Source organism: Gossypium hirsutum, chromosome A02 (assembly GCF_007990345.1).
Source record: "Gossypium hirsutum isolate 1008001.06 chromosome A02, Gossypium_hirsutum_v2.1, whole genome shotgun sequence".
In the NCBI taxonomy this organism is placed as follows: domain Eukaryota; kingdom Viridiplantae; phylum Streptophyta; class Magnoliopsida; order Malvales; family Malvaceae; genus Gossypium; species Gossypium hirsutum.
In genome coordinates, this window is record NC_053425.1 from 5,442,813 (window position 1) to 5,468,169 (window position 25,357).

The 25,357-nt window shown below is 33.5% G+C and overlaps 1 pseudogene; it reads right to left on the reverse strand.

Annotated features, from left to right (window-relative positions):
• Positions 1-19,879: 19,879 nt before the first annotated feature.
• LOC121215081 (uncharacterized) lies at positions 19,880-20,975 on the reverse strand (annotated as a pseudogene).
• Between the last annotated feature and the right edge of the window lie 4,382 nt (positions 20,976-25,357).

Consider the following 25,357-nt stretch of genomic DNA (forward strand, 5'->3'; position numbering starts at 1 on the left):
AAGATGAATAAATTAAAACATCAAATAAAAAACAAAGAATCCTAATGGTAGAACTCGGGTATCTTTTCCTTTGATTCCAGGCTACGACTCTCATTCCAGATTTCCTTGGCTTTAACTGGATTACCTGTATATGCCCATGCATGATTGTATCATGATATGCATCATGTATATTGTCTTAAATGCCTTTATGCCTACATGATTATGCAGTGCTCCTTAAGCATATTGGTCGTATGTCATTTTTGCCATGATTGTTGAGGATCTGCGTTCATTGCTTTGATCTCGACCTTCTCTCAGGCTCATACATGTCTTCGAGCTTTACGAGTAATCGACGTTTCTCAGATATCACTCTTGCCCTTGGTTAAACTTTGTTCTTGCTTTGAAGATCTTGCACTTATCAAATTCTTATCCGGGTAATGCTTGATATTTCTTTGTTTAGAGTATGTCATTTCACTATTTATCATTAAATAAACACATAATGAGATGCATGAAGATGGTCAGGTAGGGATAAAAAGGATATCTCATATTCCTTTATTTCAAATGTGGCAAACAAGAAAGTTAACCAATGAGAGTAAAAATGTCAAAAAGAAAGAAAATGTCGTATTCAACGGATACAAATGCTCTAGATATTCAACACATGAACTCTTCCACGTTCTTCAATCAATAATCTTTCGAGCATGGCTTCTTGCGTAGAAAATTTCGAGCTTTCAGAAGTGCTTCAAATACTGTAGTCTCACTACTTGACCTATCGTTCGACCGCCAGGTTTTTTCATTAGGACGCCCTCTCGGGTTTCATCCTAATCTTTTGTACTAATCAAGACGCCTTTCGGGTTTTCGCCCTGATCCCTCTTTTATTTTTTTTATTTTATTTTAAGATGCCCTTTTCGGGTTTTCATCTTAAGCATAATATTTCTTCACCGCATCTGATTCACCGGATTCGGTAACTCTTCCCATCCATCTCGTAAGGATTAAAGCTCCTCCTGAGAATGCCTTTTTTACAACGTATGGTCCTTCCCAATTTGGTGCCCATTTTCCTCGCAGGTCTTTTTGTATTGGGAGAATCTTTCTCAGAACGAGTTCTCCTTCATGGAACTCTCTTGGTCGTACCTTCTTGTCATGGGCTGCAATCATTCTCTTTTGGTACATTTGCCCATGACAAATTGCCCTTAGACGTTTTTCTTCAATGAGGTTCAACTGATCATATCGAGCTCGACCCATTCTGCTTCTTCTAACTTTGATTCCATCAATACTCGCAGAGAGGGGATCTCAACCTCGATAGGTAGCACAGCTTCCATTCCATAGACTAGAGAGAAAGGAGTTGCTCCCGTAGATGTTCGCACAGATGTGCAATATGCAAACAAAGCAAATGGAAGTTTCTCGTGCCAATCTTTATATGTCTCAGTCATTTTCCCAATGATCCTCTTAATGTTCTTGTTAGCTGCTTCAACAGCCCCGTCATCTTTGGGTGATAGGGCGAGGAATTATGATGCTTTATTTGGAACTGCTCGCACACTTCTTTCATCATCTTATTGTTCAGATTCGTGGCATTATCTGAGATGATTCTTTCAGGCAAACCATATCGGCAAATGATTTCCTTTTTCAAAAACTTGCACACTGCAGTCTTCGTCACATTGGCAAACGAAGCGGCTTTAATCCATTTTGTGAAGTAATCGATAACCACAAAAATGAATCGATTTCTATTTGAAGCTTTTGGAGAAATTGGCCCTATGACATCCATGCCCACATAGAAAAAGGCCACGGAGAAGTCATGACATGAAGGGGTGAAGGGGCTACATGAATTTTATCGCCGTAGATTTGACATTTGTGGCATTTTCTGGCAAAATTGATGCAGTCACTTTCCATTGTCAGCCAATAATAACCGAGTCTCATGATCTTTTTGGCCATATTGAAACCATTGGCATGCGTTCCGCAAATTCCCTCATGGACCTCTTCAAGTATTTTTCTGGCTTCAACATCATCTACACATCTCAAAAGCATCTGATCCTTTCCTCTTTTATACAGGATATCCCATCAAGAACAAATCCCGCTGCCATTCTTCTAATTGTTCTTTTATCGTTCTCATTCACTTGTTCGGGATACCTTTGATTCTTGATATATTCTAAGATATCATGGAACCAAGGCCGTCCGTCTACTTCTTCTCAATGCTACAACAGTGTGCAGGGACCTCGTATATGCTCATTTGAGGGGCATTATTTCTGCTTCTCTACTTGCTTTGAACATTGAAGCCAAAGTGGCTAGGGCATCAGCCAGTTGGTTCTCTTCTCGTGGGAAGTAATGAAAAGTTATTTCTTTGAATTCCTTGATCAATCCAGCCACTAAATCGCTGTACTTAATCAATTTTGAGTCCCTCACTTCCCATTCTCTACGGATTTGGTAAATCACTAGGGCTGAGTCCCCGTACACCTCCAAGATCTCGATGTTTCGTTCGATAGATGTACGAAGCCCCATGATACAGGCCTCATATTCTGCGATATTATTGGTACAGAAGAAGTTCGGTCTTGCAGTGAACGGATAATGATTCCCGTCTGGTGATACCAGGATTGCTCCAATTCCATGCCCTAAAGCATTTGACGCACCATCAAAGCACATCTTCCATGACTTCTCTTTGATGACTCGGATTCTATTTTGTGATGCATATTAAGTCTTCGTCTGGGAAATCGAATCTTAAATGCTCATATTCCTCTGTCGTTCGAGTTGCTAAGAAGTCAGCTATTGCGCTCCCTTTTATCAACTTCTGACTTACATAGGCAATGTCATATTCCGAAAGGAGGATCTGCCATCGTGCCATTCTTCCTGATAGTGCCGGCGATTCCATCATGTATTTTATTGGGTCCAGCTTTGAAATTAGCCATGTCGTGTGATACAACATATATTGTCTGAGTCTCCGAGCTACCCAAACCAGAGCGCAACAATATTTCTCAATGGACGAATATTTTGCCTCATATTTAGTGAACTTTTTGCTGAGGTAGTAGATCGCCTTTTCTTTTCTCCCTGACTCATCATGTTGCCCCAGTACGCAACCCATTGAGTTTTCAAACACGGTCAGGTACAAAATTAAGGGTTTTCCAAGGGTCGGTGGTACTAGCACAGGAGGATTAGACAGATACCGTTTTATCTTATCGAAGGCCACTTGGCACTTCTCGTTCCATTCTCCCGGGTTATGTTTTCGAAAGAGTCAAAAAATTGGGTCGCATTGGTTGGTAAGTTGAGCGATAAATCGGGCGATGTAATTTAATCTCCCTAAAAATCCTCTAACTTCTTTTTACGTGCGCGGAGGTGGTAATTCTTGGATGGCTTTTATTTTATCTGGATCAACTTCGATACCTCTTTCACAGACAATGAAGCCTAGCAACTTTCCCGAGGTAGCCCCGAATGTACATTTGGCGGGATTAAGCTTTAGCTGAAACTTTCTCAGCCTTTCGAACAACTTCTTGAGGTTCATTACATGCTCTTCTTCTCCTCGAGATTTAGCAATCATATCATCGACGTAGACCTCTATTTCCTTATGCATCATGTCATGGAATAATGTCACCATAGCCCTCTGATATGTTGCCCCAGCATTCTTTAACCCGAATGGCATCACCTTGTAGCAGAACGTTCCCCACATTGTTATGAAGGTAGTTTTCTCCATATCCTCAGGGGCCATCTTGATCTGATTATACCCCGAGAATCCATCCATGAAAGAAAACAATGAATGTTTTGCTGTGTTGTCCACCAACGTGTCAATATGTGGCAAGGGAAAATTATCTTTTGGGCTTGCTCGATTCAGGTCACGGTAATCCACGCACATTCGTACTTTTCCATCTTTCTTTGGTACCGGGACTATGTTAGCCACCCATTCTGGATATTTGGAGGCTTGTAGGAAGCCAGCGTCAAATTGCTTATTGACTTCCTCTTTTATTTTCAACAGCATTTTGGGCCTCATCCGTCTTAATTTTTGCTGGATGGGCTTGCATTCTGGCTTTAATGGGAGCTTATGGACCACTAAATCTTCATCTAGCCCTGGCATGTCCTGGTATGACCACGCGAAAACATCTTTGTATTCGCGGAGTAAAGTGATCAAACTATGCCTGGTACTTTCTGAAATAGAAGTCCCAATCTTCACTTCTTGTTTCTTCTCTTCAGTGCCCAAATTTATTGTTTCACAGATTCTTCATGAGGCAGAACCTGTTTATCCTCTTGTTCCACCATTCTTAACAATTCAGGAGACGAGACATAATCTTCAGCATTTTCTTCGGCTTCAAATTCTCCTAAGCAAACAGCCTTCTCAAAATCAATTTCAAGATTCGTAACGGGCTTATTCATGTCATCAATATCTGAGCACCTGAAAGTTGAATGGAAAAGGAAGCTATAGGGGGACATCCAAGTATTGGAAATAACAAACAAATGTTATGTCATGGCAAGGAGGCAAATGTAAGGATAGGCTATGAAATGAGAAAATGATTATGAAATTAGTGATAATGCGAAAAATCGTGACAAAATGCATCTTCATTGATATTCATTTAAATGATAAAGAGCGAATGCAAACTCTTACAAAAGAATTCTATTATATCTAAGGACACAATAGAAGGTTGATGTTTAGCATTACTCTGAAGGCTTATAAACTACAAGAAGCTCCTCAGCAATCCAATTGTTCAACATGAAACCAGGAGGGCAAGGGCGTATCCTCGAGACATCTTTACTTGCACCAGCTTCTTTGTCAATGACATTTATACTGACATTCTGAAAATCCTTTCAATTAATCCCAGCATGTTTCGTGGATCATCTTGTCCAGGGTACATGATTCCCGCAGATATAAATGTTTTGACAAAGGAGGGTACTCTATTGGTTCCCATTCTGGTTCTCGGCCTAAAGTTCTTGCAATTCTTCTCTCTTGATCCTTCTTCCACTGTCTTCTTCTTTGGTGCATGTCAGGCTGGAACCCCAAACCGTATCAGGCATTATGGTGCACTGGCTTTAAAGCCCTCACTATTCCTTGCAGATGTCTCCCTAAACCTCTTCTCGCACGAGCTCCCCTTCCTACGGTCAACTTGACACCTATTCTAGTATTTCTCGACAGTTTTGGCATCGGAATTCTATTTCCCTCAGCGACGAAAGTGGCATTGATGAATTCAAGGGATCGAAAGGAACATTCCACTGCGTCCTTGCTTACTTCTAGGTATGGCGCATCAGCAGAGATAGATGCGACGATGTCTTTTTCGCCCTTGACTGTGACCAAACAGCCATCCATGATGAATTTCACCTTTTGATGGAGGGATGATGGGACTGCTTCAGCAGAATGAATCCAAGGTCTTTCCAAAAGGCAGTTATAAGAGGGTGTAATGTCCATGACTTGGAATTCGACCTCATAGATGTAGGGGCCCACTTCCAAAGGGATTTCGATCTTTCCCATGACTTCGCGCTTCGTCCCGTCGAATGCCCTTACCATGGAATGACAGGGCTTTAAGTAGGACAAATCCATCGGTATTCTGGAAAGTGTAGCCAATGGCATAACATTTATCGCTGACCCATTATCGATGAGTACGTTCGGTATTATGTAGCCCTTGCAGCGGGTCGTGATATGCAGCGCTTTCACCGAGCCTCTACCATTTGGCGGTATCTCATCATCACTAAAAGAGATGAAGTTGTCCGCATTCAGATTGTTTACCCACCTATCAAGCTTTTCGACAGATGTGTTGTTGGCCACGTAAGCTTGATTTAACACATTCAATAAAGCGTTCCGGTGTGGCTCTGAATTTAATAGTAGAGATAGAACTGAGATTCGTGCTGGCTGCTTGCTCAATTGTTCCACCACACTATATTCGCTGTGCTTAATAAATTTCAAGAATTCTTGAGCTTCTTCCTCATTCACAGGCTTTTTAGTTTCTTGCACGGGTGGAATTTCTTGCTCGACTTCGACCTCGTACATCACTGCTTTCCCTTTTTGCTTCGAGTCGCTACTTTTCTTTACCGGTTCAACTTCTTTAGAATAGCATCGTCCACTTCGAGTAAAATGACCTACCTCCCCAACATCTTCAGTTATGGCTTTGGACTTTTCAACTTCCGGTGTAACGATATTAACATCATATTTCACAGTACTATTTTGTTGTCCTTATACGGGAAAGGAGATGGTACTTCAATTACCATCTGTGGTTTCAATGGCTCTCTCATCGCGTCGTAATAAATTACCAACGGTCGATCAGCACTATAAGGGGGCCCTGATGATTGGCTATCAGAGACGCATACTTCTCTTTCGTTGGCATCTTCACTCTTGTTAAGGACCTTGATCTCCTTATTATCCATCCGGTCTTGAAGTAACCTTTTAAAGTCCTCGCATGACTGAATGTCGTGCCCAACAATCCCATGAAAATTGCAAAAACTTTGACCTCCTTCTCCAAAAACTCTATCAGAGTGACAGAACAATCCTTTCTTAACCAATATCTCCCAGATTTTCTGCAGAGGCGTCCTTATTTCTGCCACACATCTTCTGACCTTCCATTCATCCTCTTTCCCCACTGTGCTCACATTTCCTTCGGTATGGTTAGGGAACGGGTTCCCCGTGGCGTTACTAGCACTATCGAATCGTAGGATACCCGCGTCAATGAGTCCTTGAACTCTCCTTTTGAAAGCGAGACAGTTCTCAGTAGAGTGCCCTTGGTTTCCTGCGTGGTATGCACAACTAGCGTTTGGATCGTACCACTTTGGGTATGGAGGTTTAAGGGGTGCCATGTAATGGGGAGAAATTAGCTGTTTTTCTAAAAGTTTTGGGTACAATTCCCCATACGACACAGGGATGGAGGTAAATTGCGGTCTCTCGGGATTATGCCTTGATTGGCTTTGGGCGGGTACCGTGTTTTGTGGGAAAGTAGTGACAGGTCTTTGGTTGTTCGTGGCGTATACGGGGCAGGACGGATGTGGTGCTTGGTAGTAAGGGGTTTGGGGGGATAATAGGAATTCGGGGGTGGATAATTTCGAGGTCGGGGTTGGTTAGGATACGAATTAGGAATGTAACGACTCCCAGTTCCCACCATGTGGGCTTCTGGCTCTTTCTTCCTTAAGGGTGCTGCTTTTCTTGAGCCTTCTGATCCTTCCATTCTACCGCTCTTGACGGCATTCTCTATGAGTTCACCGAATATTACAATATCCGCGAAATCTTTCGTGGCACTTCCCACTAGTTTGTCATAAAACGGTGCCTTTAAAGTATTGATAAAGAGAACGGTTATCTCCGTTTTTGTTAGTGGGGGTTCCACTTGAGCTGAGACGTCTCTCCATCTCTGCGCATACTGTCTAAAGGTCTCTGATGGCTTTTTCTCCATCATTTGCAAGGTCATACGGTCTGGCACCATATCCGATACATGCTTGTACTGTTCGCAAAATGCTGACGCCAAGTCCTTCCAGGATCGAATCTTTTCTCTACTAAGTTGATTGTACCACCGAAGAGCTGACCCTGTTAGACTATCTTGAAAGCAATGTATGAGTAGTTTATCCTCGTTCACATAACCGGTCATTTTTCGACAGAACATAATGAGATGTGCTTTTGGGCACCTTGTTCCATCATACTTCTCAAAATCAGGCACTTTGAACTTCGGGGGCAAAATTAGATCAGGTACCAAACTGAGTTCCTTGGCACCTAGTGTGGAGAAGACTTCAGTGCCTTCTATTGCTTTGAGTCTTTCCTCTAGACTCCTATATTTTGCGTCATGGTTATCCAATTTCAACTTGGCTACCTCTGCTGGGTCATCCAGATCTGGAACTAGTGGATTAGCAGAACTAGCCCCTGGGTTCGACGCTAACATTCCTTGCCCCAAATTAGTGGGTGGAGCAGGTGGCATCGGTCGATGCTCCAAGCCAGTGGGTTCCTCTTGAGTATACCCTCTTTGTATTGTATATGCGGGCGGTGGAGTGAATCCCGGGGGATAGAGTGGATCCTGATCATGGTGAATTCTTGACCGAGGTTCCATAACATCGGGGTTCTGCATGGGCCATTTTCCTTTGACCAAAGTTGTCATCATCTCCATAATTTTAGCCATCTGATCTCTTTGCTCGAGTGATTCCTCTCGAGATATCACCATTAGGTCTCTCGTCTCTTGTTGCGATTTGGCCAGTTGCTCTTGTAATTCCTTTTGAGCTTTTTCCATCCTTTCAATTCTCTCATTGAATTCATTCTCCATTACTCTAGCTTGTCGGCGCGTTTTATACGGATGACGTGGTTCCAGTCTTGAAGTCTGGCAACTGCGAATTGTACGTTTTAACCTCAGCGAACGAGTATGGGATATGCAATGAATGAACCGATGCATGAATGAATGCATAAATGTCAAATGAGTGTCAGTTATGAATGAAATGCAAGAAATTGGTGTTGATTTCAAGATAGCCCCATATTTAGGCATTTCATTTATCAACATAGTCTATTACACAAAGTTCTCATTTTTCTAACAGTTACACAAATTTCCTAGCCACATTGCTTTGTTTCTTCACTTGCTCTAAAAACTCTGATATGCTCGATCTTTGGCTCGGGGGAATTGGCAACTGAGAACTTCGGCTTCATCTGATAATTGAACAACTTGCATAGTCGCTTTACGAATTTCATTGATCAAGAAGTCAAGTTGCATTTCTTTTTCTTTGAGGGTTCCTTCATACACGTGAATGTCCTTATCGCACTGCTCACTCTTTTCTTCTAGAGCCTTCAAGAGGTTATCTAGTTGTTGTTGACGAGATTGCAGCATATTTTCTAGATCTCGTGTTTTCCTTTTTAATTCTTGATGTTCAGACTGACTATTCGCCAATTTTGCAGCCACTATTTCATACTCGGCGTTCTTCCTTCTTAACTCTATCACAGCGCGCGCAGCCTTTTCCTCCTCTTTCTTTGCTTTTTCCTTCCAAAACTCCTTTCCTCCCTTGATATTGCTAATTTCTTCCTTCCATTCTGCTGTTGACTTGCCCAACCCGCTATTCTTTATAGTGTTTCTTAATTTCTTGTTTTCCAAATGAAGGTCTCTTAAGTCGTTTCTCACAATCTCGGCTTCTCTTTGTACTTTTTCAGTCCTGGACCTTTTAACCTGAACTTCAATCTTCAGTTGATAGTTTTCTTCTTGAAGGGCACTAAGGTCCCGAGACATCTTGGCCTTTTCTCGTTCGAATTCTTGTCTTGCCATTTCTAGCTCAGACGGCGTTTCCTCCGAGAAAGGATTCTTGATGGTGTAGTTTGTTGATGAGATTTGCTGACTATTTACCCGTTGCTTCCTCCATATGTCGTAATCTTGGGTAAGGGTATCAGCATACAAAGCTAATTCCATGAAATGAATTTCCTTCCAATACTTTGCAGTGTCTCGGACTCTCTTCATATATCCTTCACCCGCGAAAGCGAACTCGAACTGTGCTAATCCTCCAGTTGCGGGGAGGAATTGTCGCGAAGAAAACTGCCTTTGGACTAATAGCGGGGCATATCCAACTCCTCCCCATAACCCGAGTAGAGGTACCCAATCTTGGCTTCCACATTTGTATAGCAGAACTGAAGGACGGATCCAGGGTGCTCTCCATGTTATATTCTTGGCGCGAAGATTCTGAAAAACTGATACCCAATGTTGCTCGGTGACTTCCTTCGGCCATTCTTTCTTGAGGTAAGCTTCTAGCGGGGAGAATGTTTTAGAAAACATATGGAACGGAGTGCGCTCTACCTTCCAGAAGTGACTCAAAATCCAAACATTGAGCAACTGCGCGCATCCGATAAATCGTCCCTCCCCTTTTCTTCGACAACTACTCAGGGACCTGAAGGTCTCGGCTAGGATGGTCGGGACAGGGTTGATTCCTTGTTTTAACCTTTCGAAGAAATCAACTACTGCAACTTCGAGATGTCCGAGAACTTTTGGGAAAATGACCAAACCGTAAATGGCCAAAGCGAATAGATTTACCCTTTTCAGCATGTTGAGATGGTTCAGAGCCAAATCTCGTAGGGAGGACCATGGAATGCAAATGGTTTCATTCTTCTTCTTTATCTGTTTTTTAGCCCATGCATCAGTCATGTCTGTCAGTCTCACTAACTTTTTCTTGAAGGTCATCGGCTTAGGCTCCTTCACATATATTTTGCCGAATTGTACATTGTCGATGCGGAGTAAAGCAGCATACTCTTCTATGGTTGGAGTCATGTCTTCTTGATTGAAGGTGAAACACTGATAAGCTGGGTCCCAGAATCGAACCATGGCTTGAATCAACTGTTCGTCTACACGGATGGTGATCAGGTGAGCTATATCCCCATACCTCTCAGTGAAAATGTCTCTAGTGTCTGAATCCCACTGATTCCAAATTCGAACCAAATCCTCAAGGTTATTTTGGCGAACATTTACAGTTATATGTTCGGGCAAATTGGCAATACACCCTTCCACTAGACTATCCCCTTTTTCTTTCTAAATTTTTAGAGACCAGTCCCGAACCACGGCACTCTTCTCGGTTATTTGTGTAATTGACTCCTCCATCAGAAACCTGTTTTTTTGGCAACCAACTTTTAATCAACACCTTCCTAACATGATGCCTATGATACATGATGAAAATAAAAGTAAAAACGAACAAACTTGGTTGGCAAACACAACAAATATAATTTGAAAAACAAATTAAACTACCCAATCCAATTATTTTGCATAAATAGTGTAAATGAAAGGCAAAAGGCATTTTCCCCGTGTACTTATTTTGGTGACTATAAGCGGACAGAGGTTCGGCATGGCTCTAGTTAGGTGGCTCGTATGGTTCACTATATGCAGTCTCGGTTCTAGATGGATACTCGAATCGTCTGCACTGTCATCTACTAAGATTAGTACAGAGCCTCGGTCATGGCCCATCATAGGCTTACGAGATCAATTCGAGGGATTACATTTACTTATGCCTAAGCGGAGGGGCAAGTTAACTCACGAAAGCATAAGTCATATGTAACCCGAAAGTATTCACTAGCTTGTGCGGAGGGACGAGTTAACTCACGAAGACGTAGCGTTTACTTTCACTTAAACGGACGGAGCCCGGGTAAAGAGCTCATGTTATACGAAAATGCAAGTACACGGTGTGTGGGGAACAACTCATAAACCTTTACGTTTCACTTAAAGAGACCAAACCAAAATTAAAACCATAAAAATTGAAACACTGAAAAACAACCAAGTAAGCAAGTTAGAAGAAATATTTACAGCACGATACAAATGCATGAATTTTGAAAACGAGATTTTCGGATCATGACCAAATATTTACTTTGAACAAGGAAATTTGAAAATTTTGACAAAATGTGTTTAATTCCAGATACGACTCTCAACAATCTCGTCCCCGGTGGAGTCGCCAGCTGTAGCGACGTAAAAATTGGTTTCGGGTCGCTAATTGTGGCAATCTAGTGAAAAAGTTTGAAAACTGAATTTTAATTTTAAAATAAAGAGGGAGTCGCCACCGATCCTTTTCCTAGGTGTGATCGGACACCTATTAGATTCATTTTTTTAAAACAAAAGGAAGGCTGGATTTAGGTCTACATTAAAAGCCAGAGGAAAATTAGGGTTCGGGAGTCGGTTACGCGCGAGGAAGGTATTAGCACCCTCGCGACGCCCAAAAATTGGTATCTCATAAACACATGTTGTCTTAATTTTCAAAAATGCGAATTCAATGTAAAGTTTAGTTATGATCCGAAAAAAACGAGAAATTTTAGTTTATTCCGGTTTTGAGAAGGGTATATCGTTTTAACACGAGCCGACAAATTCCATCCAACATAGCGATGAAATTTACGACTTAATGTTAAATCGATATATTGTCTCGATTAGTAATTAAAACATAAAAGATATTCATGAAATAAGAATAAATCAAAGAAGCAAACAATGACATTATCAATGAAAAATGTTAACATAATACTAGAGCAGTAGCAAACAGTAATAATAATATTTAAAAGAGAAATAAAACCAAACATGAATAAATATAAAGTACATTTAGTAATAATAATATAAGGTAGCATATAAATATGCAAAATATGATATGTGACATATATACATGATGTATGAAAATATAATGCCTAATAGACATATATGTGCAATATTACTAAATATATACGTACTAGATACAAGTACACATAGTATAATTGAACATATACAATAATATTAGGAATACTATGGACAAGGAAAATACATTTATACTAATAATAGTAAAAGATGTATGTACACCAAATAATAATATAATAAGTAGCAATAGGGAAAATAATAAATACAAAATCAATAATACGACATACACAAATGATACAAATAAGGAAGGTATATATATACGTATGATAAAATAAATGTATTAAAATTAATAACAAATACAATATGGGTAAAAATAACTATATACATGATATATACGTAATGTGGTACTAAGAAAAAATATATATATATACAATATAATATTTAAAAATATATACATAAGATGGTATAGAAATATGTACTTGGAAATGTATAAGAACTATATATAAATACTATATGTAAAATATATTAAAATAGAGACATAATATACGTAGATAAATATATATATAAAACAAATATGTGTAATATAATTTTAGGATATATGCGTAAATGTATATATATTTAAAGAATGCATAGGTGATATACAAATATATTAACAAGATAATGATATTAAACCCTTAATAATACTAAATAACATATACAGGTTAGTATTAAGTAGAATAACAACAATAAAATACTAAAAATATAATAATAATAACATTAATAGAATATATTAGTATAAATAATATTAAAATTAAAATAAAATAATGAGGAAAAGTAAAAAAGGATGAAAATCGAAATAAAAAAAGGTTAGGGGCAATTTTAAAAAGAAATATATAAAAGAGAAGGACCAATTGGAACACACTAAAACACGGGAGGGATTAAAAATGAAAATATCCCGTCCTCTCGAAACGCAGCGTTTAGTGGGGGATAAGAACGAAATCAGGGCAAAACAGCGGGGCCGAATTTAAAATATAAAAAAACTTGATTATAAAACGTTGAAAAAGCGGAGGGGCCAACTGCGCAAATAGCCCCTCCCTTAAAAAACACGCGGATCCCCTGGTCGGACGGGTCAGGTCGACCCGACCCGCATCAAAACGGCGTCGTTTTCTGCTTTAAAGGGGGTCCAAAACGGTGCGTTTTGGACCCCTATATAAGCCAAATTTTTTTGTTGTTTTTATTTGAAACAGAAGAAAGAAAAAAAAACAGAAGAGGAGGGAGAGAAAAGAGGGAACGGGGAAAGAAGAGAGGAGAGGGGGGAGCTCCGGCCATGGGGGCCGGTCACTGGACGGCCACCGGAGGCTCGCCGGCGCCGGCGCTGGCCACCGCGTGTTTTTTTTATTTTTTTTGTTATTTATTCTTGGTCTTAGAATATATAGATTTTAGGTTTATATTAATTTAAAAAATGTATAGATATGTATATGGAAATCGAAAGAAAATGGATGAAAAAAGGTAACCTTTTCCGTTTGCCTTTCCTTTTTTCTCCGAATGCTTGCTATCTCAGTACTGAGATCTATGTATTTTTTCTAAATTCTAGCTTCTGTTTTTTGTATTCAAATGCCGAAAAAATAAAAAAAACCAAGAAAAACCCCCTGCCTTTTTTTCTTTTTTTACAAATTTTCCCTTTAGGCTTTATAGCCGAATGTTTCAAAGCATAGTACAAAAAATATTGTTTCTTCCATTCGCTACTGCTCTGTTGCTGCTGTTGTTGTGTCTCGTTTTGCAGGCGGTGTCAGACGCATGGAGGAGAAGGGCATGCGCGGGGTGTGGTGGTGGTAGTGCGCAAGGTGGCCCATGGTTGGCCTAGTGTGCGGCGGCTGGAGGCTTGGGGAGCTGCTAGGGTTTCCCGATTCTGGTCTTGGGCTAGGGATTTGGTATTGGTTTGGGCTTGTTTTGTTTAATGGGCTTATTGGGTTAGGGGTTTTGGATTAGGGCAGGTTAGTTTAGGGTATTGGGCTAATAGTATTTGGGTTTGTAAAAGTGTGAATGGGTTTGGGTTTTAAGGGGTTTAGTGTTTTGTAAATGGAGTTTTAATTTGTAAATGAGATTGGGCCGAAATTGACCTAGTACAGAATGTTAGTATTATTAAAATATTTGGAATACTATATAATTATATATATTGATTTTTCTATAAATCATATTTGTACAAGCTTTTATATATATTATTTTATACTTTTTTCGTGACATGTCATATATTATGTTGAAATTATGAATTGTTCATGGATATATGAAATGACTCTAAAGATAGTTTGAGGTAGGTAGTCCTTCAAAAGTAGTAAATTTATATTTTAATTCTTTCAAGAATTATGAAATTATGATATAATACAATAATAAATGTATACTTTACGTGGCTTTTTCTTTAAAAAAGATTCTAATTTCGTCCTTGAAACAAGTCAAAAGGTCTTAATAGGTTAATTAGTAGTAAAAAACTGCACCAAATATAACCTAAAAAGAAAAAGAAGAAAACAAGTTTGTATGTTTTTGTTTGCTTCCTTGGGTTTTAGTTTAATAATAATAAAATATTTTCACTTCCAACAAAGGGATGAAAAAAATAAAATATTTTCGCATTAGAAACGACATTTATCGTTCATATTTCATTTTTTATTTAATTACAAAAGAAGGATAAAGTCTTAACAGCAACGTAAATATCATGACTCAAATTCAGACCACACTTGTGACGGTAAAACTCTAACCATCAAACAAACATGCGAGATTCTTATATTAAAATTTTTTTAAATTTTTTTCGAAGCTTAAATTATTTATTAATTTTTTAATCTTTAAAGTGAAAAGTATTAAACTTTTAAATTAATCCAAATTCATAAGTTTTAAATTATTACAACAGTTAAAATAAAATTTAGTGGGACAATAAAGTGTACTTTATTTTCATCTAATTAAGAAAATTAATTAATTAATTAATTAATGGTTATTCCACATTTCCACTAATGCTCTTGTTTACTCTCTACTTGCATATATATTCTTATTGTGGTGGTGACCTACTGTATTTAACTTGTGCCACATCTACCCTATCAATCGTGGGTAACTTTAATATATACTTAGAGCATTAAACAAGGATTATTTTCAGCAAAAATTAATATATATACAGCGCAGTCCACTATTGCTTACACTTACTTTTCTTTAGTGTGATTAAAATTAGGTGGGTTGGGGTAATTCTTAAATTAAATTATTTAAAAGGTAAGAATTTTTAATTGTTAATTAAATCGAAGTTTTTTTAAATATATTAATTGAATTGAAATAATTTAGTTAATTTGATCGGTTAATCGAATTAACTAAATTTGATATTTTTTGTTTTTAGTTAAAATAAATATAAAACAGATAAAAAAATACATTGTTAATATTCATTTTCGTTTATTTAATAGTTTAAAAAAACTTTAAATGGAGGTGGAAACAACAAATAAGATATTACAAAAACTACATAAGTCTTGAAAATTAACAACCAAATACTACATAAGTCTTGAAAACAACAAACATTTCGGTTAATTGGTTACTTCGATTAATTACTAGGTTTCAAATCAAATTAACCGATAATCAAAATTTCAAAAAATCATTAACTGATCTCTGACTGAACTAAATTTAACCATTGACCGATTAACCGAATTAGATTTTTTGTCGGTTAATTCAATTTTAACCGAACTATGTATACCCATAATTAAAGTTTATAACCGTTAGTTTGGTTATTAATACAACAACATGAGGAAAAAAAGGTTATTTATTACATATATATATATATTATAATAGTTAGACATAAAATAAATTATAATTAGTATAATTTTAAACTTGAAATTAGAAATATGAGTATATTTTTTTTGTAAAAAACAAGACCTCTTCAAAATAAGCGAAAAATTTTCTTTTTTCTTTGCTAAAAATAAGTCATGGTAGTTGCTAAATATTACCAATTGAATTATTTATTGTTAACTTATATACCTAAACATGCCTAAAAAATAATACTCCTATCAAATGTAACTTATGTATATAATATTAAGAAAAAAATATTTAGTATGTTGTTAATAGAATTTAAATTTCACAAGCAGAATTGAAGTGATGATAGATATAGTTTAGTATATATTTTTTATAAGTTAGCTTAAATAAATTCATACCCAATTAATTTATCATTAATTATTATTTTAAAAATTCTATCGGTAGTCAAATAAATTAGATTATCAATTTTTTGTTTAATTGTTTGTACAATTTTAATCAAATAAATTATTAAAAATATGTAAAATTTAAAAACATACAAATCGATTTAATTAATTTTTTCTCAGTTCAATCGGCATACTTAAAAGTCGATTCAATTTTTTTTTATCTAAATTGATACTCTAACAAATTTCTGATCCAATCAAATTGATCCCAATTTGATTCTGACTGCCATAATATTAACTCAACCCATGATTAAAAGAACCCCAACCATTAAAGAAACAAAAACCCCGACTCCAAATCTCCAATTTTCCCAATCTAAAATCATTTCTCATTTATAGAAATAGACTATAGGATGCTGAAATAACCCTTAATAAAAAGATCATATGCGAAGTAACCCTAATTGAAAAAATCTCCCTTGTTTTGGAAATGGGCAGAAGTATCAAGGGACCCATTTTTTGTTGTTGTTGTCTTAATTTGTTTAGTGCATCAATGTTGGTCGACATGTTTTGCCATTATTAGATTTATGTTTTTAGATGCTCGGACATAAACATAAGGCTATAAAACGAAAACCTTGGTCTTCCTACCAATTATTAATCTAGTACACATGTACAAAATATTCATAAGATTAATTTTCGTTTAAGATTTAAAGTTTAAAATTACAAATTATCATTAATTAATAATTCAATATAATTTAACCCATATCCCTTCCATTAATTTATAACTCTTCTCGTAGTTATTTTATAAGCATTATATTCTTTTAAAAAAATATTCGAAATATCATCCATCTATAATTAATAGATAAAACTTCAAAAAAATTTCTCAAAAAAGTCGACTTCCGAAAAACAAACATCGTTCGATTTGTTAATCAAGTCTCTTGTCTGAACATTATTAATAGAGAGAAGTTTGCCTTGGAGTTTTACTACCCCTATAGCATCAAATTGGTGGTTCTATGTGACATAAGATATTCTTCTTCTTGTACAATTATATTTCTTTTATTTGTGAAATTTTAATAATTTATTTTTTACTTAATTTATAAATTAATACTTAAATTATATTTTTTCATGTTGGTATTTAATTTACAATTGATCTAGTTTAGTTTTAAAAACACTAATTTTGATTTATGAAAGAACTTTTTCAATCACATCAGGTTGAGAAAGTAGTGGTGAAGCTCAAAAACAAAATTAGACGTTAGCATTTAGACCTCTAATGGGCCAATTTTGAATATTGATGGCATTGCCAAACATTATAAAAAAATAATAAAGAAAAATAGAAAAAAAAATAGAGAGAAATAATGTAAAAGAAAAGAAAAGAATTATTTTTTAAGTTTATATGATGTGGCAATCAATTATTGGTTGAAATTTTTTAATGGATATAACATTTTGGTATCAAATGGAAAATGGAAGAATTGTTTAGGTACCACTTGTGACAAAAAAAAATAGTTATTACTTTTAAAAAAAATTAGGTATCAACTTGGGAGAAAGAGTTTATTTATGTACTAATTTGTGGGTTAAATCTTTTTTTAATAGACTTAACAATTTGACTAACGGAGTACCAATTTGGAAAAAAAAAATAGTTTAGGTACCACTTGTGACTAAAAAATAGTTTAGGTACCAAGATAAAAAAAATGGCATAATTTTAGGTACGTATCAATTTACGAATTAAACTTTTATTTTTACAAATTTGAGTATATATATTAATAAAATATGGCTTGAAATATTAAATACACTTCAAAAATTTGTTCTCTTTTAAAAAGTAATAGCTAGTTTTAATGAATTATTTCATCATAGTAATCAACCTTAATATAGAGGGGAAAAAAGAAAGAAAGAATAGTTTGATTTCTTCACCAAAGAAAGAATAGTTTGCTTTCTTCACCATTCATTGTTAGATATGAGAGGAGGTTCTGCCTATTTATTTCTGATTGATGATGATGTCTAACACAACTTACATTTTCATTATAATTTAATAATGTGATATTGGATCAAATTGTTGATTTAATTTAGTTGAATAAAAAATTATTGGTTTGATTAATTGAATCGATGTTATAGAGTCTAATATAAATTAAATCGATGTGAATCTGTAAAATAAGGGAATATCAAGAGCAAAAAATCGATAATTTAATTTATTGAAATAAAGGTGTTCATGTGCCGGTTCGAGCTGGGCTTATGAATAATATTAATACCATGTATAGTTATCCAAACCGGGCTCAACTTGAAATATAAGCTTTAATATTTACCTAAACCCACTCAATTTGTAAATGGCTAACTCAATGTTGTATATATATGTCCATATTTTTTTATTTTAAAAAATATAATTATTTTTAAATATTTAATAATTATATATTTTACAACCATTATATATATATTGCTTTTATTAAACCTAAACAAACACAGCTTAACATTTATTTAATATTTTTAATATGAATCAAATTACATAATATATAATATAATATATCATAAACTTGAAAATGAATCAAGCTAAGCTTATGCTTTAAAATTAGAACACGAGCTCAATCCAAGCCTATATTTTAAATGAGCATAAAATTTTTTCCAAACTCATTTTTTAGATTAATATTTTTGTTTAAACCTTCTCAAATTTTAGGTAAACTTTTGGACTTAGATGAATAAGTCAACCATTAATCATGTTTAGATTAAATTATTATGATTTTTTAAATTAATTTTTACTATATATTTTAAATACTAATTTATTTATAATTGAATAGATTGAATTGAATTTATAACATTATTATAATCATATAAGCATAAAGCTAAAATTTATGCCCCTTATATTAATGACATCATGTCTTCACATGGTAATGAAAACAACCATTCAATGTATTTCCTATTTATCTTTGAAAAAATTACATTATACTCACAAGTATTAAATGTAATAAGAATGCATATTACACTCTAAAAAAAATTTTTAATTTATATTTTGAAAATAACATTATTGAAAAGAGTAACTATAGACCCTAAAAATATTTCATGAACAGTAAAATATGCCCGTAAAATAAGCATGAAGATACGTTAACTATAGAAAAAAGAAATAGAATTACATTCATCCTCTTCCAAGTAGCTTGTTGATGGGGCCATTAGGACCATCGTTGCTTTGCACGAGGGCTATTCCAGTAAGCCAAGAGCCGATCAGAGATCTTATGAAGAATAATAGTAAACTTTAGGATGACAGACTCTTAAATCTACATTGGAAGTCGTAACTCCCTTTTAAACTCATTGTGTTCTTACGGAAGGTTCTTCACAAAAGTACTCATGTTAGAGAAGAATTCACAATGCAACAATGGCGAAGCAAAAAACAAGGAAAATGATAACACTATCTTTGTTTGCAAAATATTATATGTTCAATCCAAGTTTCAAGCAAGAAGCTATTTTCATTAATTCGATTAGCATGAATATCATTGTTAATACATTGCTAAAATGCATTATGAGCATTATGAGTGACATGATCAGAACCTATCTATCGTAACCATGGAAATAATCATAAATATTAACAATTTAAAATATTAGCATTTCCTATTTATCACCAAATAAAACTACATTTATACTCTTCCAAGTGCATGCTGAGCAGTATGTAATTGACATTAATGATCATAAATACCATAAATGTGAACTTTTTACCTCAAAATAATAATAAATGCTAATTTAAAATACTAACATATTTAATTTTTTTCCCAAAATCTTAAATTTTTTCATCCAAACAGACACTAAAATTTAAATAAATAAAAATACTAAAAATAATTTAATTTTATATTAAGATAAACGAATCTCTCCCGTTTACACGAAAATTCAATTGAGACGGGACTCACCACGGAAAGAGCTACATAATAAAGAGAGAAAGCAGGATAATCAAGTGCTAGTGAGTGCAAACTTCCATTACGTGCGTGTCAAAATTTCACCAGTCGTATACCGCCACGTAATTTTCCAAATTTGGAATTCCTTTTGTTCACATCTGTATCCACCTGGCCAGCTGGGTAGGATTAACAATCCCCGGAATGTGGGCCCCATCGTCCTTCAAAACGCTTGCCACCTCAGCATAGCTCGGGCACTCTTTCTTACCCATCGGTTCGGTTCCTGTCTTGACCTTTCGTGGTTCAGCCAATGAGCCGACTATCGGAACCGCCTCCGATTGATCCGGATCGAATTTTTGACCCAACAACGTTCCCCTCGTCAAGAACTCATGCGCCATGTAGCCAGCTAAGAGCCGGTTCGAGCAATTAGGTTGGGCGGGGATTTTGGATTTGTATAAACCGAGGATTGAACCGGAACGGACGGTTTAAAGGAATAAAAAGCTTCTCGTTCTTTACGCTTTCTACAGAGTCCAGGTGTCAAAATCTTACGCTGTTGATGACTCATTTTATAATAAAATAATAATAAGTACTGCCACGTAAGCAGAGAGTCAATAAAGGGCAAAAACGTCAATTAAAAAATCTTTTTTTACTTGTCGTTTGGGTGAAAACGTCTAATCATCTTTATCGAGAAGTGAGCGTAAACGTCCAAAACAAGTGAAAAGACCCAAAAACCCGTTACGTTAAACAGATTTACAAAAGAACCATCCGGCCGACCATAAAAATTGGGGAATATATATTTTTAAAACAAAACCAGTAGGAAAAAATTTCAAAATAAAAACGAAAATATTAAAAAAAAGTTTATCCGATAAAAAAATCACGGGTTGCAGGGAATCGAAAAAAACAGTCCTTGATCTGTGCTTACAAACGGCGGTTGAAATGGTGGCCGCTGCCGTAGATAGACGGCGTAAGGAGTAAAAAGAACGGCGTAAAAGCGTAAAAAAAAACCAGCAACTGCAGGCGGAGAGAAAGAAGAAAATATAAGGGAGAAATGGCAATGAAAGAGTGTTCAAAGAATATATATGATATGAAGTATTAGAATTAACCTTTATGTTTAGAGAAATTACACCAAATACCATTTTTTATTTTTGAAAAGACAGAAATATCCTTCTCCTTTTTAACATTATTCTGTTTCCGTTTTTGGTTTGTACCTTGCTAAGTTTTCAGATAAGGTTATTAAATTACGGTTATAACCCTTAATTTTAATTTACCTGGAATGGACGTTTGTGGGGTTATACAGTGCATTTACAAATGGTTTGAATTTGCTATAAGTACTTGTACTCTTAATAAATTTAAAATTAGTCAATTTACTTTTATTTTTAGAAATTTAATCTCTTTATTTTTTATATTTCTCAACTGTCTTAAAATTATTTGGGTAAACTATAGAATTAGTCACCAACTATTAGCCTAAGTATTAAGGATTAAATGTGTTATTATACCATTAAGAAAAAGATCACATCATCATTGTCGTTAACCATTTAACGGCGAGTGACCAAAATAAATATGATCCAAAACATGAGTTATCAAAATAGAAATGATCTGAAATGTTAGCGACTAAATTGAAATTTTCATAGTTCGATGACCAAATCAGAAACACACTAATAATTGGGTGACTAATTCTATAGTTTACACCCAAATTATTTTGTTAAATTTAAGTCTATTACAACGTCATTTTTGTAATTATATTACTACCAAGTGAATATTCTTTATTTTTAAATTTCATACTAACAAATTTAATAAAAAGAAAAATAATTTTAACAATTAAACTTAAATTTAGAAATTTAAAACAGGGAGGGATTAAATTCCTAAGAATAGAAATATAATAACTAAATTCTAATTTTATGAAAAGTACAAATACTTATCTCATATTTTAGCTTTTACAGATTAAGTGGTTTAGTATTCAATTTGTTAGAGTATGTTAAAATATTTGTTAAGAGAATTACTTTTTTTTTAAGATTTAACACTGCTATGCGAAAAAATATTATTTAACTCGTATATTTATTAAAAGTTTATATAAAAATTAATTGTTATTTTGGTTATAATAATAAAGTTAATTGCGTTCTAAATTTTTATTTATTTATTATATATAAAAATATAAAAATATATTCTTATAATTTAATTTGTCAGTGAGAGGCTAAATTAATAATTTCACAAATAAATTAATACTTAATTAACCCATAACACCAACTTAATAAAAAAATGACTATAACTATAGATTTTTCTTTCGATTTATATGATTCAACTAAAAATATTTTTAATATTAAATTTATAATTCTTGCACTCAATTTGATATAAATTATAAAATTACAAATGGTTTTATTTAAACCTCGATATGAAACATTGGATCTTTTGACATTCGTAAAGTAAAATAATCATACTAGAATATGGTACACTCATTGAATTTTTATGTAACAGATTTAATAAAATTCGATGTAATAACTAATATGGTTTTGATTAAAATAGTAAGTTAAGTTATTAAAAATTTATAACGTTTTGAATTTGAATCCTATTAAGTGCAAATATTTTTTCTTAATTTTATGTGGAAAGATAAAATTACCCTCAAAACAATATATTCTACTTTGTAACAACAAACCGACTCTAGATAAATTCTCTATTGAATTAGGGTTGGTTAAAAAGTGAAATACGACATCAATTTAATAAAAATTTTAAATATTATTTAGATATAATCATAAAATCAATACAATAAAAAAATTATTGACATCACTTAAAGATATAATTACACTTGAAATAATAAACCGACTATCTATTTTTTTATACTATGCTCGAACTATTCATAACCTTCAAACTTATATTATTTATCAAAATTATACGATATCAAATCCAACCATACAATTAAACCCAAATATATTAATAAAATTTTTTTTATGTTAATAATTATAAAAATTATAAGTGAATGTGTCATCTATCAACATGTAATCGTAAATAATATATTGTAGTAATGAATGAAAAGAACAAATCAAAACGTGAAACATGGAAATCAATAAATTGAAAACCTTAGCTATGTCAATGAGATTAAATCACATCACACATTTATTTTTAAGTAGTTATATTGTGAACTTGGTTATTATACGCAACATTACATCATAAGCTTTTTTTTTATGCTACAAAAAAAAAATTGATTTGCTTTCATAATGATTGGGGTTTTTGTATTAGACATTTTATCAAATAAGATAACATAAATATATTATTTGGTGTTACAATTTATTTATTCTTTTGTTTCAAATATAAAAATATTAGTTTATACTTATTAAAACGGTATTTTTGTGTTTTCATGCTTTTATATAATTTTTAAATAAAAATTTAAAATTGATATATTTAAGGATACTCGTGTTAAATCGATTTAACATAATTTCTTTACCACTCTACTTATCATTATTGAGTAAAATTAAAAAGAAAATGTTTTCTACATGAAATGATTTATTTCACACACATTGTGAGTGTGACATAATCTAATATAATATTAAGCTCTTGACTATATTAGAGTCATAAGTTGACCAGAAATCAATTCAGTTGGATAATGACTAAAATATCATTGATTTACAAAATAAACTATATTATTTTGAAGGTGTTTTAGACTTTTTATATATTTTAAGTAAAAAAGAAAAGCACGTGCAAAAAAATGAGATTTGAACCTAATATATTTTGGTTATTTTTACCATTTTAACCAATACCTCATTTAATTTTTTTATATGAAATTACTTATAAATATATTTGTTATATTATTTTCCCTGTGTGCCATAAAATAGTATAAATTATGTTCTCGATTATTATAATACAAGTGAACTAATTACAGGAACACACGTGGTTATACAAAGTGTGAGTCGAACTTAAGACATCAAGGTCGCAAGGCTTTAATTAGGTCGAACATTGTCAAACCCTTATTGACATATTATAAGAATTTTAATTCAATGGAAAAAGAAAAAAAAATAGTAGAGCTTTGTTTGGTTTCAAAAAGACAAAAGCTATATTTTGCCTTTGTTTTTTTAGAAATTAGAAAACACGCAGCGTGTTGGGTTAGAAAGTTTTAAAAATAATTTTTGAAAAATGAAAATATATAAAAATTTAAAAATAATAAAAAGCTATTTCGTTGTTTTTCATGGGAAAAGCTTTATAAAATTGAAAAATTGAAAACAATAGTTTTTTTTTTAAATGAGTTGTCAATGATTCAAACTCATATAAACAAAAGGGTCAATGTTTTATTTTGGGCCTAAATTTGGTAATTGCTCCTATATTAGGGTTTAAGTTTTTTTGTCTAAAAATTTGATAATTGTTCTTACATTAGGGTTTAAGCTTTTTTTTGTCCAAGCTAATCCCTGAACTTGGCAATTGTTCCTTTATTGGGGCTTAATTTTTTTGTCTAAGTTAGTCTAAGGACTTGACAATTATTCTCACGTTGAAGCTTGAATTTTTTTTTATCCAAGTTAGTCCATGATATTTCCTTAAAAAAAGTTGGACAAAACAAAATTTTAACCCCAATGTAAGAACAATTTCCAAGTTTAGGGGCTCATTTGAATAAAAAAAAGCTCAAACCCTAATATGAGAATAATTGCCTAGTTCAATCATTAGTATGGGAACAATTGACAAGTTCGGGATTTAAAATGGATAAAAAAAAGTTTAAATCCCAATATGAGAACAATTGCCTAATTTAAGCTCTAATGTGGAAACAAATACCAAATCAATGACTAATTTAAACAAAAAAATTTAAGCCTAATATGAGAATAATTATCAAATTCAAACACTAAAAGAAAATAATGCATTGACTCTAAAAGCAAATAAAAAAAATATTTTTTCAACAGATTTTAAGTATCAGATCAAATCCATATAAATATAGAAATTTTTATTTTATAATCATGTTGATGTTTCAATTATAAGAAAATATGTATGAATTATGTTTTTATTATTGAAAACAAATTTTTATTTCTTTTTATTAAATATGTTTTTTAATTTCAAAAAATAAACATAATTTTTTTTTTGAGAAACAAAATGGATAGGTTCTCTCTTTCTCCGATTTAATCTACATATTTGAATAATTACAACCATAATTAAAATTACAAAACACAATTAAATTATATGTTTCAATATACCATATATATATATATATGCTCTAAATATATATTTTTCACACACATACACGTGTGATAAAATTACTAATTGATATTTAAAAGTTTGTTTTTTTAGGAATAAAATTTTGTTTTGTTAATATTATAAATTTTACTAAAAATATTTTTGAAAATATTTGTATCGATATATACTATATATAAGTCATTAACTGAGATAGTTTTAGTGAGCACTAACTCTATATACTCTATATAAGTCATTGACTGAGCTAGTGTTAATGAGA